At 34.8% G+C, this 15,699-nt stretch overlaps 1 long non-coding RNA gene across 6 annotated transcripts in view; it reads left to right on the top strand.

Annotated features, from left to right (window-relative positions):
- The first annotated feature begins 9,839 nt into the window (after window positions 1-9,839).
- Window positions 9,840-15,699, top strand: part of LOC120341943 (uncharacterized) — a 52,255-nt gene continuing 46,395 nt past the window's right edge. For 4 of the 6 annotated variants that reach the window (XR_005569450.2, XR_013474842.1, XR_013474843.1 and 1 more), the window contains exons 1-4: window positions 9,840-9,962; window positions 10,783-10,844; window positions 11,389-11,489; window positions 13,136-13,254. This is a non-coding gene — a long non-coding RNA (uncharacterized LOC120341943). Of the gene's footprint in view, window positions 9,963-10,782; window positions 10,845-11,388; window positions 11,490-13,135; window positions 13,255-15,189; window positions 15,643-15,699 lie in introns of those variants that run through there. The other 2 variants (XR_013474846.1, XR_013474844.1) reach the window with 2 other exon arrangements.

Genomic DNA, 15,699 nt, shown 5'->3' with positions numbered 1-15,699 from the left:
AATCTGTTTAGTTTTTAAAAAATGACCTAGAAATTTCTATATTCGTCAAAAGTTGTGATTTTAGTTACAAACCTAAATTTACGATTACAACCCGATCCGAGGACCAATTAAGCAAATTATTCATTATTTCTACTGACGTGATATCATAAACACTTGGTATGCCATTTTTCTCGAATAATAATAAACTTGTACATGATAGTGTAAAATATAAATATTTACCCGTTCACAAAATATTTTCCGGTAAACTTGAATCCAGTTTTCGTTAACTTCATGTTTGTAGCTGTTTTGCATTCCAAGTCACTCGTAATAGGATCTCCATTGTCGAATGCAAGATACCAATTTCTTGGTATCTAAATGTATAAAAAAAGCAATGCTCAAATATATGAAAATATATGAAATAATTCGCAAGGCGTAGCAAATGTTGCTTCGACATTTTTGAATTTTTTGAAATGTGAATCGGGAGATTAATGGACTTCGTGATCTTCAGCTCTGATATTTAAGGGTCGAAGAAGTATTATATTCTGTCTGTGACCTCATGATTAAACCACTTGAGTAAAAACACGCTCAGCGCTTTTTATCAGTATATATCACAGAATAAGGCCCGAATAACAATGAAAATATATCGCTAACATCATCGTGAAATTATAGCTACAATTATAAGAGTATCACCGAATTGAGCTATAATATGAATGTCTTACAATAAACGGAAATCTGAAATTTCATTTTGCTTGTAAAAGTATGTTTTGCTTGGTATAGTATGTTTAGTGAAGTAAATTATTCTCTGTCTACTTTATTTGCTTTCAGTAAAATATTTAATCTGCTGTGTTGGACATCCTTATTTCAAGAAACGATGACGCAGGGTCAAAGTTTGACAATTTAATAGCCCTCAATTTGTAAAGAAATGTATGTTATGCAGATGTTATTAGAAGACGTTAAAGCAAGTTTGGGTCACACGTAGAGATGTGAGTTTCAGAATTTTGAATCAAATTCTATTGGAATCGAATCGGAGCCATTTCAAAAATATGTTAGTGATTTTGATTGAAACGATGTATCCCAATGACGCTAAATCGACACGCCATGTGCGCAATGGTGGAATTTACTGATTAATTGATTCAAATCAATCTGTCCTGTGGATATGATTTAGCAGCGCAAGTGAGAAATTGTCGAAGGCAATAAAATAGATGGAATAATTCTTGACGATTTTTGAACCTCCTTTATCACAATATATTCAAATTACAATTTATAAAATTGTAAACTCTTTTCAAGCCCCTGAGACATCTCCAGCAAACCCAGGGTACTAATTAGTTTTTTTTTTTTAATTCTAAAAAAACATCTTGTGTAATGTAAGTAAAAAATTTTGCTTTGACTTTCACTATTATCGCGTACATTTATCGCCAAGTTTGTACCTACACCGAAGTCATACGATTTTAATATTTTTAGGTCGGCAACCTTCGGATTTAGTTAGACGATGAGACACACTGGCCTAGTCTTTGCTTATTGTAATGCCTCTCTGATACAATGACGTCACAACTAATCTGTTATAACGTCATAATAGAGATTTCGAGTTTATTTATTAGCACTTTTTTCATACAAATTAAGTCATTATTTCTGTTAATATTGTTCGGTTTTTAAATTAGCATACTTTTGTTTTTAAGGTAAAGGGATAGAGTTTTTCAAAGTTATGCAAACTCATTTATTTACCGTATTTACATTTTCGCCAAGTGGTTCACAGGGCGGTTTCGTCGCAAGGTGGATTACAAATGGCTTATCGGCTGCGTCTTCCTGCGCCAATCACGTTTGCGGACGCATTCAACTATAACATGAGAAGGATATTTTTAATATGGGAAAGTCATCGATAATTGTGGCATTTCGAAGAGTTTATTGCGAATACGTGTCTGGCGAGTTTTGAAATCCATTTTTCTTTAACTTATTTAATACAAAAAAATTAAAAAAAAAATGATTTAAAACAATTCTCTTTGAACTAACCTCTAGTACTAGTCAACGAATCGGTATAAATGTATTTAATTCTTTGGATAAATGAAAATAATAATCTTTCTAACCTAACCTTCTAGTCACATGCAAAATCTTTTCCATAGCCGAGTAGTCGTGTCATATTAAGACAATTGGGCCGTGTTGTTAGCTGACTGGTGTAAACATCATAAACTGCGTGAACGACTTGTTGGGTATATTCTTATAAAACAATAGTTTTGTAGTCAACGGCTTGCTGCTGGGCACGGTATGTAGGAACTTGTAATGTTCTTTGTCATGTTAGTCAGCAATGTAGTGTATTTTAATTGAGACCTATTTTTATATAATTTATTTGAGCCTTGCTCTCTTGTTACGGAATCTCTCTTTAATCCATAAAAAGGTGAACTGGATAAAATGAAAAATTGTGGGCCGATATCGTTAATAAATACTGATTACAAAATCCTAACGAAGAAATTAGCAAATAGTTTGAAATACCTTTTACGAAATATAATATATATATATATATATGTCATTTTACAACCGACCGTTATAAATATATTTAATGGGTGCATTGGCATTAACATAATTTTGGTAATTTAGAATACTGAGCCACCACGTACTATTTTTGCCAGTCGGTTTTGGCGTGTTCGTTTCAAACTAATTTCATAAGAAGAGAAGGCTGAAGTATTAATTGCATTGCACATGGATTCTCTCAGGATCGCAATATTAGTAGCATAAGATACTATTTACCTATTGGAAAGAGGAAATCTAATAACAATGATTAACGTATTGCAAACCATGTCGAGTCAATCAGTACATTTGTGATCATGACCATTCCAATATATTGTATTCGGAATTCATATAATGTGAAAATTATGGTAAAGTGTAAGAATTACATCAAGAAAATCTAAAACATCATCAATTTACAACTTTACTCGAAGAATATAAACCAGCACATAGACATATTTTTTTTATTCAGTTGGTGATCTTGGGAATAATACAGGGCTTGGCATTCAGTTTCCGAGATAAATATAGCGAAGAGTTTATGTTACGTCTGTTACTCGTGAAAGCCCATAAAATTATTTGGGGTGCTCGCCGCACATGAAGTTTGTGCATTCCTTCTATATGCAGTCGGAGCAAAGAGTGCGTGTTTGTATGAACAAATTTACCTAAAGCAAGGTTACGCGCATCAATCAAAAATATAGAACAATAATCTCTGAGAAAAGTTGCAGAAGGCAAATGAAGTTGAGAGTACTGCTGATACTTTAAATAATCATGGCGTAGAAATAAGAATTGTTATTCGTTAAGACTGCAACACGAATAAAAACTTCATCACAAAACTTAGATTTTGAAATGTTTGTTTGTTGAATACAAAATTTATCACGAATGTAAAATTCGAAGTATTCGTTTGCTGAATATGAAAATATTTACAAAACTTCGAATTCTAAAACTTTGTTTACCGAATATGAGATATAATCTTCACAGCTATTTGCAAATTTACGAAATGTTCCGTTTCTGCCCTTGTTTCAGTCTAATACATCGTCCGAAAGAATATGAGACAGGATATGCATATGGTTTGCCTTGAAGTGGTGGGTGTGACGGTGTCGTAGCAATTGTGTTCATCAGACAGTGGGTATACGCTGTGAACAATCAAATGGAGATAAACAAGAGATCTATGTTCAAATATATGGGCACGTAGCGCCAAATAGTGGCAAAATTGTGATGACGTCATATCACACAAAGAAACGAATCCCATACAGCTTACTGGAATATTTGAAATAAATAAAAGTAATAGCTTTTTAGCGAAAAATTTATTCTTTGATCACTGACAATTTCAAAGCGATTGGTCCAGTAATCAAAGAGAAAGGCGATTTTTTCTGTTACAAAGAACAAGAACAACAACAACATAATAACAAAATAGATCGTTATGTCCACTAACGTGTCCAATATTACAAAATGCAGCTATGCACAATGGACACGACGGCAAAATAAATGACAAGAAAAAGTAAACACCTAAAATTTTGATATCAAGCCCTAACGGTCTAGATCAGTGTTCATCAACCTTTTTTACCGTGGTATACCTTTTACAAATTTGCAAGAACTTTGTATACCTTTTAAATAACAAAGTTGATTTAAAACTTCAATAAACGCGATAAGTTTTAAACACAGATTGTAAAATATTCTAAAACTGCCATACTGCAATATCACCATGAAATCTGATAGGCTACTATCCGTAGGTTGTAAACGGTGTACATTTGACTGACGGCCCGAGCATCAACGAGAATAATGTTCAACGTAAATCAAGCAAAAAAAAGTCGGTGATTGGACAACAATTTTGATTTTTAAGTTTACCGCAGACAATACTTTCCACTGAAGTTATACTTTAATTACTCATTGTATTTGTAGATGTGTTAACATCTAATTCATTTCAGCATTTTAACCCATTTTTCTTAAATGTGTGATAATTATGATAGAAATACATTCGGTTATTATCGATTGTTTGAGCAAAACTTTACTTCATCTCAAAATTATTCTAAGATATTAAGAGAAAGTAAAAATCTACCACGAAGGGTCAAATCATACCTCAGAAAGAATACCTAAGTCTATAATATGCACTATTTTTTACGGCGATGAACGAGATCCATGAAAGATTTTAGGGTAGAGCGAAATGTTGGGCCCGGGCCCGAACCACTTTATGGGGACCGTTTGAAATCGCGATGACCACTAAACTACGGAAAGACATCAGGGTCGGTTTCAAGCCGATTCGACGAACCGCGGATGTATGCGTTTCCGATTTGTAGAAGTCAGCACGTTCGCCTAACACGCGAAAGATTATTGTTAAGTCTCCCAAGAGTATTTATTGTTCATTATAATATGACCCACCGGCGTATGCATTTCTATAGTGTAGTAGTCATCACGTTCGCATCACGCGCAAACGGTCCGCATCGTTTTAAAATTAGTATCTAGTTAGTGTTAGGAATGATTTGAAAATTGGAATTTCTTCTTTCTTTTCAATATTCTTTTTTAATTTTGAGCGGTAGCGAGGGTATTTATTTTTTGCCCTTGCTTTGGGCAAGATCCGAAATTTTAAAACTAACGATTTCATGGCATTAAAAGTAAGATACAAAGCGTTAAGGGCGTCGTTTTCAACACTATTTTGCTCTATTGTAGAGCTATTCACTGATAATTGGCCGTTTTGGGGCTTACTATCAATTCATACTCCAAATTAATAATTCGATTTGGCAGCCTGCAGAACTCGGCGGTGAAGTCAGTCTATAAAGGGGATTTTAACGTAACATTAGATATCAGTGCTGCCTATATCATGCCTTGTTCGTAGCGAAATCGGTAATACGTCGTATCAAAAAAAAAATAAATTGGTTTGCCAAATTTTGCGCTGGCTACGCCCTTACAGATGTAAATAAAGAAGTCGATTATTACGGAAACATCAATTCTTATCGATACTTGGAAGTATAGGATTGGGATTTCAAATTTGAGGATAAAAAATGGAAAAAGTTCACACATTTATTTATTGTAGAAACTAAGCATAAACAACAGACATGCTATAAAAGGGATGTTTTGTACAAAGCTTCCACCAACGCTTCAAATGAGAAAATTAATAATAATCCAATTAAGAATGCTGCATATTGCGCCGAACATGACGATCTTCATTCATTCCGAACCAAGTGGATAATTAATAATTTTTTATTTGAAACATGTCAGGATTGTTTCTATCAAATCTTACATTTTGTGTATTAGTGGCGGAGGCTTTGTACAAAAGATCCAATGAGAGTTCCCATAAGATTTGAAAGCACGATCATGAATATTTTGCTAGCTCCGTAAAGTGAGATCTTTTGAACTACGTGGGAAGTGAAACGAAGAAATAGCTTACATACGTTGGTAGAGAAAAATATCAGTCTTCGACATATAAATGCAAAATGTATATTGTATTCCAGGCGGAGAAATTGTTTGCAATCGGTGCCTTTTTATTAACAAAATTGCATTCTTACTAATCCCGGGAATCGGTGAAGAATTATTAATCTGACGGGCACAGCAACAGAGCAACCAGCCATGTTAGGTTGTTAACATGTCCTGACTTCTTTTTATTAATAAAATTGCATTCTTGATAATTCCGGGGATCGGTGAAGAATCAGCCACAAGGCAAACATATAATTTAAGTTTTATATGTCCTGACTTCTTCAATTCACTTATTTTTATACCCTGGTGACTCTCCTCTGTTTGGCTTCTGCCACTGACCCCGACTGGATGCCGTCCTTGCAGGTTATAATTACCTGTGGTATCAGACTTCCTTCTTGTGTGTTGCCGGCGCTCTGTCAGATTTGTGCCACTGACCTCGTTCTAGTAACTTCAGTTACTGGCTTCTTGATTTCCTTATAGTGTTTTTGGGTACTCACTCTGCTTTCTGCCGCTCACCCAAACCTTCCCATTCTGCCTAGTTCACAACTAACTTCTTTCCCGTGTCATGGGGCACACTGTCCTTTACACCCACTCAGCGCCGGATTAACTATTAAATAATATAAGCACGTGCTTAGGGCACCAAGCAAAAAAGGGCATCACAGAAATTTTAGAGCAGAAATTTATATAGTTTATCGGTGTTTATTAAAATATTACGAGTTCACTAGACGACTCAAACTTCAAAACGTTTGCTTATTTATCGTCTTCAAGTATCATTAACCTTCTTCATTAAAAATAAACACTGAAACTTATTTATTGGACACGAAAATGGGCCTATGAGTCGTTTTCTTAAATTGTTGTTTTTTCCTCCTAGTATTCTCCTTGTTGCTGCATTTTTTGTTTTAAAATAAATTCTTTTCTCTTCAACAATTGGACCAAAGAACTATTTGCACTATGTGGCGGTTCCACGATCGCATTTCAACGATCTAGTGGTCAGCGAAGTCGAGAGTTTTTTGATAAGGTAGACCAGGGTGGTCCAAACCATGTGATGCTGACACATTCCGTGCTGTTCACAGAAAAATATTAACGTATATTTGTATCTAATAGCAGAACGCTTTCGAGTTTTTTTTAGCTATTGCAACTGTGGTTGGGATCCTTAGATTCATACACTTTTTTTCTAACGCTTTTTGCCTTTATTTTAGTAAAAATACTCCTCTGTTTTCAAGCGTGGGCCATGTGACAGTAGTGACGAAACGCAGAGTCGACTTAACGCCGCGCAATCCAGTTTTTTTTAGCTAGGTCCCGAAATACCAACTTAGACGGACTTGTTTGTTATTTGACGATGGCACTCAGCTTGCTCACGCTGCAAATTTTTAAATTACTCAAATATAACAATTCTTAATAAAATGAGTGACATAAGGAAAACACGGCGGAAACGTATTTTCTTGCCCATCACACAGTGTCAGGTTTGATTTCAAGTAATACCTGTCACGAAAGAATATAATTTGGAGCGACATTAAACGCGAGATGCGCAAAATACAACGATAATGCTCGGGAATTAATTTTAAAATAACTAATCTTGTTTGAAAAAACGCCATCTATGCAACAAAATTATAGTCTAATTAGAACGGTAAACCCTCGTTGTTTATTAAATTGAAAGTAAGTAAACTCGCGATATTTCGATCACTTTTGGGTTTTCTCCGACATGCGGCCCGCGAGACCTCAAAGGATTTTGCAATCTTCCAACCCAGGGGTCACCAAACTACGGCCCGTCTACGGCGTCATTTTATCCGGCCCGCAATAACACGCAAAAATGGCTAAATTTTTTACCGACGGAGATTTTCCCCATCATTGTCTTCCTTGTTCATTTCGTAACATTGGCCAATCAGCAAGATGCAAAAAAGTGACGTATTAATAGACCTTTTCGCATCCTCTCAGACACTTTTGTCACCGTGACAGATTTTCAGTCGTGGTTGTGAACAATACTTCGTTTTTGCGGCTTTGAATGCTATTCGTTAGTTTTTGGTTGTGTTTCGGAAATTGGAGTATGAATCAAATAAGTCAATCATCATTTGCCTCCTTAGGAGTTGTAGTTTTAATAGTATAGTAATGAAAAATTACTCTAGAAATAACTGTGACAAAATAGGCTAAAATTCTTTACCGGCACGCAAAGTTTTATAAAAAGTTTAAGAAAAAAGTTTTATAAAAACGGTCAAGAAATAACGGAGATATCGGAATTTTAGTACCGCCCGACAGGGCAATTATTTCTATAAGGATTGTATTACTTTTTTGATAAGAACTGTAATAAATATGAAAAAAGAACACTTATCAATCACCAATCTTTCGATGTGCGTCACATCAATGGAATATTGAGACTATTTCAGGATTTTATTCTGGCAACGGTCATTGACACCGCCGAAAGATCGTCGCAAATAAACGCTGGAGTTGTGCATGATAGTTTGACAGTGGTTAATTGTGGGTTATAATTAACGATGTTCTGATTGTACAAGCTTCATAAAAATTGGTAAGTATCAAGTTAGGCAAGAAATACACACGTCCATATAAATTTTATTGGTGTTCATAGAAAATATCATTTAATTTGCACTACGTATAACTGGAGCGTAATTTTTAAAAGCTCTGAATGTTGGAAAATTTATGCGCCAATGAAAAAATTCAAATACCAGATAATAGTTATTTTTTATCTAAATTATGTCAATTTCATGGAATTCCAAGATACAGCAGGCAATCCGTAGTCATTTTTATGAGCGGTTTTCCAACACGGCGTAACGGTATTTTGTAACATTTCTAATTCATGACAGCAACGTTTTAATTACAGCTAAACTCAGGATAGTTGTCTAGATATAGAAATCTTGTATAGTTGTTTTCCTGGGATGTTCTCGATCTTTATTCTGCGATATAGATAGAATTTAATCTTCAAGTCTTCAGAAATGTAGAATATATATTGTTGGAAAATTGAATGGCTTTCCAAACTTTTGTGAATTTATTGTATTGCATTGACAAAAATATTCATCCGGCCCGTTTTAACACAGTTTGAGTCATACCCGGCCCGCGGTCAAAAAAGTTTGGTGACCCCTGTTCCAACCTATATCAACCTTAAACCGCCCTGAGGTAAACTACTAGGTAAACTACTAGGCTCTTGTATCGAGCAGTCAATTATTTACTTCATATAGAACCGTGATTAAATGCTGTTGCTGATGTTATGTCTTCACCGTTTATTTTGGGCGAAGAAATTACTATACAGTAGTCAACGAAACAACGTCACATTATGACCTCCCTTTAAACGACATCGCCGGCACGTTATTGTACGAAAACTTTAAATTATTCTTGGCTGCGCAAGTCAATGAGCTAAGATTTGTACGCCAATGCAGAGAATGCATTGATATAACGCTAAACTTGTACACGCCGTTATTCTTTCATTGAGTGAAGGTTACATCTTTGATGGCATTCACGTGCGCGTTTACTCGACAAATGTAAACAGACAAATATAATGGAATTGCTGGATTCTTTGTACTAAGCTCCGTCACTGATGCAAAAATGTGTGATCTGAGATAAACACCCCTGTCACGTTTTAAATAAAAAATAAGTAATTATGCTGTTAGGATTTTGGGTTAGAAACGATTTGAAAATTTGAATTTCCGGCTGAATCTGCATCCCTCACCTTAACTGAATAATTACTATTTCTATTTAATTCGAGCGTTGGCGGGGTGTTGTTTTGAGGCGGTGCTTGGTACAAAAGATCCTGAGAATATTACTGTGAACTAGGTATTATACGATGTATGAAGCAAATCCCAACCGTCATTTGCATTCTGCATCTTTGAGATCACGCCAGAAGCGTGATCGGCTCGTAACGACAACCTGGAATAATTAAAGCAATCAGTTAAAACATTTGATTGCAATCAATCAGTTAGCTTTTTTCGTCAAATATTTTTGCGCGGGAAGCCACAAGCGACATCGCTTCTAGTCAGTCACAAATGTTCGTGGTAAGATGAGGTTTGATTTTGTGTAGGATGTATAGATAGGCTGACTGTGGGTTATGACAGTGAGTTCGAAACAATATTCAGGTGAGCTAAATGTTCTTTATACCTATTGTTTTCATTGCTACTATATTGCTTTCATTTTACTATTGTATAAGTGATAAATTAGAGGTTTTCGGGCCTATACGAATTGGAATTATTAATCAAATACAGAAGTCTAGATTGATGGATGATTCTCTTTTGTATCGAACTCACTAACAGCGGGTTCCATCGTTTCCTCACATATAGGCCAAACCTAAATGCTATATGGCAATACATAAACTTATCATATTAAGAAAGTTAAACGTAATGCACCGATCTACGTAACTACGTAAGCTGCACTCAACATGGTACGCGTTACATGAATGTAATCAGTGGCGTAGCAAGACTACTTGTTTTGCATTTCAGCTTTTGGTTCGCGGCTTAAATTTCTAAATTCTAACCGCCTGGGCCCCTTTGCGCTGTGGGCCCTCCCGCAACCGCGGGGGTTGCGGGGTTGGATGCTACGCCACTGAATGTAATGCATAACTTTCAAAACTTTTCCAAATGTAGTGCAAAATCCTTGGTTTAATAGAGATTCGCGGTAGCCTTTTTACTTTGATATATTATTGTGTATAGATTGAATCTTTGTACAAAGACCCTACCAACGTTCAAAATAGGAGAATTACTAAGTTAGGAATGCAGATTGCGCTGGAAATTCAAATTTTCAATCATTCCTAACCCCAAATGGATAATTACTAATATGTCATTTTAAAACGTGGCGGGAGCGTTGTGCAAAAGATCCGATAGATTCAGTCCCACTGTCCATTGAATATGCTAGCTACAGTTCTGCGATAGTTTATTTATCAATATCTTAACTTTTTTTCAGGGGCAGAAATATTAAAGGTTAAAGATTCAAAGACACAAAGTAACGAACGGGAAATATTACAAGTAAATATTATTTAAACATTTTATTTGACTTTCGACGCTTATTGATTCCTGTATACCACTGTTTTTGTTTAAAATGCTAAACAATTCGATGCGAGCGCACCGCGTCTCGGGTCTTGCGATCGGAGTCAGCATTGTTTGATCTTGTTTTTTTTTCTCGAAATTGTAAGATTCAGATTTTGCACAAGTTTTAATAATTATAGAAGTCCAAAAAATGTACTATAAATATAATACCTTGTATGAAATTGGTGTACTCTTTGCGACCCCTAAAATTCGTTGCGCGCTTCCCTGCTGGATAGCGATCCCAACCGTGAACAATGTGATAATGCTACAAGTTACTGATCAGAGGTAATTTGTCATATACTCCATGAAACAGTTATAAAACTACACTGAGTGTTTTAATGTTATTTTAGTATTTGCACTTTGTGCAGTTTGAAAACTACACCTGATATGTTATAAAGTATATATTTGAAGCTCAACGAAATTTAGTTTAATTCAAATTTAGAATTGGCTTACACAAAATCACGACATATATATTGATTTTCAGCGTTTTAAAACAGGACAATTTATCATTGCACCAAAAGAAATTCGCCAAGTTCCAGGTTTTCTTCCCGAGTGAGATGGAGGCCTATCACGTCTGAAGAGCAAGTATGTAACCAAATCATTTGAAATCTTCCAATTTACATGTCTATAAATAAATGATATATTGTATTTTTTTTCGGGAAATCTACAGACAAATTATTACTTTGAATATATAGAGTATAAGCCTAGTTTTGTTTCGTCTGTCAAGTAAAATTTTCTATAAATTACAACCTCAAAATTTCATAATAACATGATTCGGTCAACTACCGTTTTATTCTGGCTATTGAGTCGGCCCAGTGAATAAGGCGGGGGTAATTTTTTAGAAATAAAATTAGGCTTTTTTCGTTCCCACCCAATAGTCGAGACACAATATTGCATTGCATTATATGTATTATATAGTATAACGGCCGTTTCTGTCGCACAATATTCAGTCCATGACAACGACAAGAATTTAAAATGTCTTTCTATTTTAATTCAATTGTGTTCATGGTAACTCGCGGTTGCGTCGACTTACGGCAAGATGAAAGCTTTAATTTTTTAAAATGCCACGGCAATCTGCGAACATAATAATGTGAGAATATATTGCCCGATTATATTTAGTTTCGATACAAATTTTTGCGATCTTGCGAATTTGTTATCGCCGTTAGGAAAATCCTACTTTCTGCTATAAAGTTCCAAAACGTTTCAACTTGATTTAGTACTTATTAAGAATATATTCAAAGTTTATTAGTAGATTAAAAATACATATTCATCGCCTTGCCTTACTATTAAGTTAATTGTGATGATTTTAATTTGCAATTGTGTTGACGAAAAAAAGCAATAATACTCAGAATATATCAAAGTGGTAAAGTGCCCGATTATATTTTGTTTTAATTCGTATTTTTGTGAATTCGACAAATCTGAGCTGTTTGTACAACATCTACGGCGCTCCAGTACTGTACGTACCAATGTGGAGACAGTAAGGCAAGGTATCCTAAGAAAAAACGCCCTGGCACGTACGTATACTACGGTAGCACCCGAAATTTTGCAATTTATAATGTCTAAAAAAGCCGCGGACAATCATAAAACAAAACTTATGTTGTTATCCGTTTTATTTTTAGTATTTTGTATTGCCGCTTTTCAATTTAGAAAATTTGGGTTGCCACCATTGACACTTACCAGATAAAAAATTATTCCTCGTTGTTCGTACTCACGAACTCTATCGAAGCGTGTGTTTTCGTCGGAAATCCGCAAGTGAGTTTTGAAATCCAATCGTTTGATAAGCGACGCGTCACCTGTTACCAAATTTTCGAATAGTAAATTGCTATTCTAATAGTTGAATATTCGAATATATGCCAAGTTCTACTCATTAACCTGTAATTATTGTCTCGAATAATGTTATGTGAAAAAACTTGCCTTTTATGTTTTATGTGAATTCTAACGTAAATCGTAACTTGGCTGATAGTTAAGTTTCGCAAAAACTTTTTTTTGCCCGCAGTGAATTTCTGGCCCGTTGCGGACTGATTCAAACGCTCCGCGGACTCATTTGAGACCGCGGATTCGGGTTGGGAAACAATGATCTAAAGTATAAGCATAGCTTCTCTGTGCTCCTGTCAAATTACTTTTTCCGTAAACTTAAAACTTAATAATGACATAGTTCGAACAACTATATTTAATTCAAATCAATATTTTACAAAATTTACCTACATTTCATTATCTCAAATAAATTTCAGCTTACTGAAACACTTTTTGAAAGCGGGGAAGACAATTTATCATTATATCTAAAGACATGCGGAGTTATTTGTCCGATTATGCATCACTGAGAGGTGGTCGCCTCGAGTCTAAAGAGCAAGTATGTTATCATAATCTTTTGAATCTTCCTGATTTACATTCATCACCATAATTCACGGATACCTACAAAAAGGTTTGAAATTGTTATCTATTACTATCCCTAAGTAAGTCAAAATTACTTTACTTAATTTAAATGCTGAACATTTTAAATAGGCTTAATACAAGTCATAAATAAATTTTTTTGTGCGGAATTGAGAGTTCAGTGTGCGAAACAAGTTAGAATACTATATTATAAAAATCGGTGAAGAGAAGCTAAGAATAAATGATAAAGAGGTGAATCCGTAGCCAATTTCTTGATTGAAAAGCGGCATTATAAAATATCAAAACTAAAATCTAAAACGGAAGATTTCACCATAAGTTTTGTTCTGGCAGTCTCGTAGCAGATTGAAAACGCTTTTTAGACATTGTAAATTTGTGATATGTTAGGATTTCTTTAAAATGTGTACAACTATACAATATAGTAACTAAAATCGAAACACAGTAAATTGTTCGCACGATGTACCTTTTGTCTATTTTAAAACTACCGATGGAGCCCAATACGTCTTTTTCTCGGTATGTGACGATATATAAGATAATTATTGCAAAATATATAGATCAATTTATTTTGCAATATAAATTACAATCGTTCGTATTTTGTCCATATCTTTAAAATAATTTTGAGTGCCTAAAAACAAATCAAATTTGACTAACCTCAAAATACGATTCCGGTCTACTTATAGTCGGCAGTTTGGGACGTATTTTCTGCAGCTTTTAAATAGTGATTTTTCATTTTATTAAACCCTCTTCCAGCGGCTAAGCTCATATGGGAGAAAATTTATATTTAATTTTACGATCGGTAAACTACTGTTAATATCGCTCTTAGCTCTTTGTTGAATAATGCCCTGATTTGAGAGGAGCGATAAAACCTTCCAGCCGTGACGCAAAGTGCGAATCGTATAATTAGCGTGGATTTCAACTCGCCTGTCAGACGTCTGAAAATGTCGACTCAGCTCAGACAGGGAATACTCCTTTATAATGACTTATTGTTGGTTTAGCATGTATTTTCAGTCATACATACTATCCCTGACCATCCCTGGCGCTGTGCTGCTTTGATAAATATGATTTCGACTGCTCCATAGTTGGCAGAAGTATGAAGATTTTTTGTATGTAAAAAACGTAAAATTAATGGTAATTTTAACGCGTAAATGCGCGTATGGGATTGTTTACGTCGTTCTACGCGCATTTCGGTCAATAATATTTAATTTTTTTTTGCATTGGGGGTGGTCTGTGCAGTAATAATAAGAGCTGTGACGTCATCAAAATCGGTAATTTTAGCGTTGAACTTGATACACCTGTAAATACAATTGTGAATTTCAGAGTAATAACCATTTATGCTATAATAGTTGTTTCTGTATTTTTGTGTTAGGAAAAACTAGACGAAAACGTTGAAGAAAAAATAATTAATTGGGGTTAATTAATAACCCTCTACTGTACACAGAATTTCTCAAGGTCTAATTTTTTTTTTTTTTTAATTTTTGAAATTTTTTTGCATAAAATTTTTTATTTTGGAGGAGTGTGTTTTAAAGATATATTGCTGAATAGAACTCTAGCACACGCTTTTAAAAAGCCATGAGTGAAGCTTCAGGGCTTAATGGTTGACAAAAAAAATAATTTTAAAAATTCCCATGTCAAATAAAATGGGTCCCATAGCTGGAAGAGAGATCGTAAAAGTTTTCTCGACTAAAACTCGAGTAACGAAGAACACCATTAAATTACTATGAAATTACTATGGTAAGTCATTTTAAATGCTTGCACCGGCTGAATTGAATATTTTACCAGAGAAAAGACTTTATCCATCGCGATCTAACTCATGTCACATTAGAATTTACGCTCGTTCTCATATTTCGACGCTACTGATGTCAAATTTTATTAATGATGTTATTACTTCTTTTGACAGTCACAAAATTAGCCAAGTCATTATTTTAATAAGTAATCGAATGGCTCGCGGAGCCCCAAGTTTCTCTCACGAAGCACTTTGAGAACCTCTGCACTAATACCCCAAGGAAGTAATTTTCCTAAGAGTGTTTGAAGTAAGGTTGTACATGTTTAATAGCTTAGTTTTAGGCCGAATATTGTAATATTTTAGCATTTCTTGGAAAATTGGCTGCTTGCATCTAATATTTAAATATTCACTCCAGCTTACCATATTAGGATTTTGTGGCAACCGTCCCAAATGGCCAAAAACCTAATATGGATACGCTTATCGATCGAGATAGTTACCTTATGTCTTGGCTTGTCCATGGGAACGTCCCATGGGATGGGATGGGACAACACACATTTGTATTTCCCATGGGACACGTGGGATACGAAAACCATATGATTTTCGGGAAAATGATGGTAATAAATTTCATTATGGATTCCGTGTCCATATATTTGATCATAACCTCTTGTTAGTTATAAAGAGCAA

The sequence above is a fragment of the Styela clava genome, chromosome 3 (genome assembly GCF_964204865.1).
Source record: "Styela clava chromosome 3, kaStyClav1.hap1.2, whole genome shotgun sequence".
In the NCBI taxonomy this organism is placed as follows: Eukaryota; Metazoa; Chordata; class Ascidiacea; order Stolidobranchia; family Styelidae; genus Styela; species Styela clava.
Note: the sequence above shows the minus strand (reverse complement) of the source record. Positions and strands in the feature narration are given on the sequence as shown.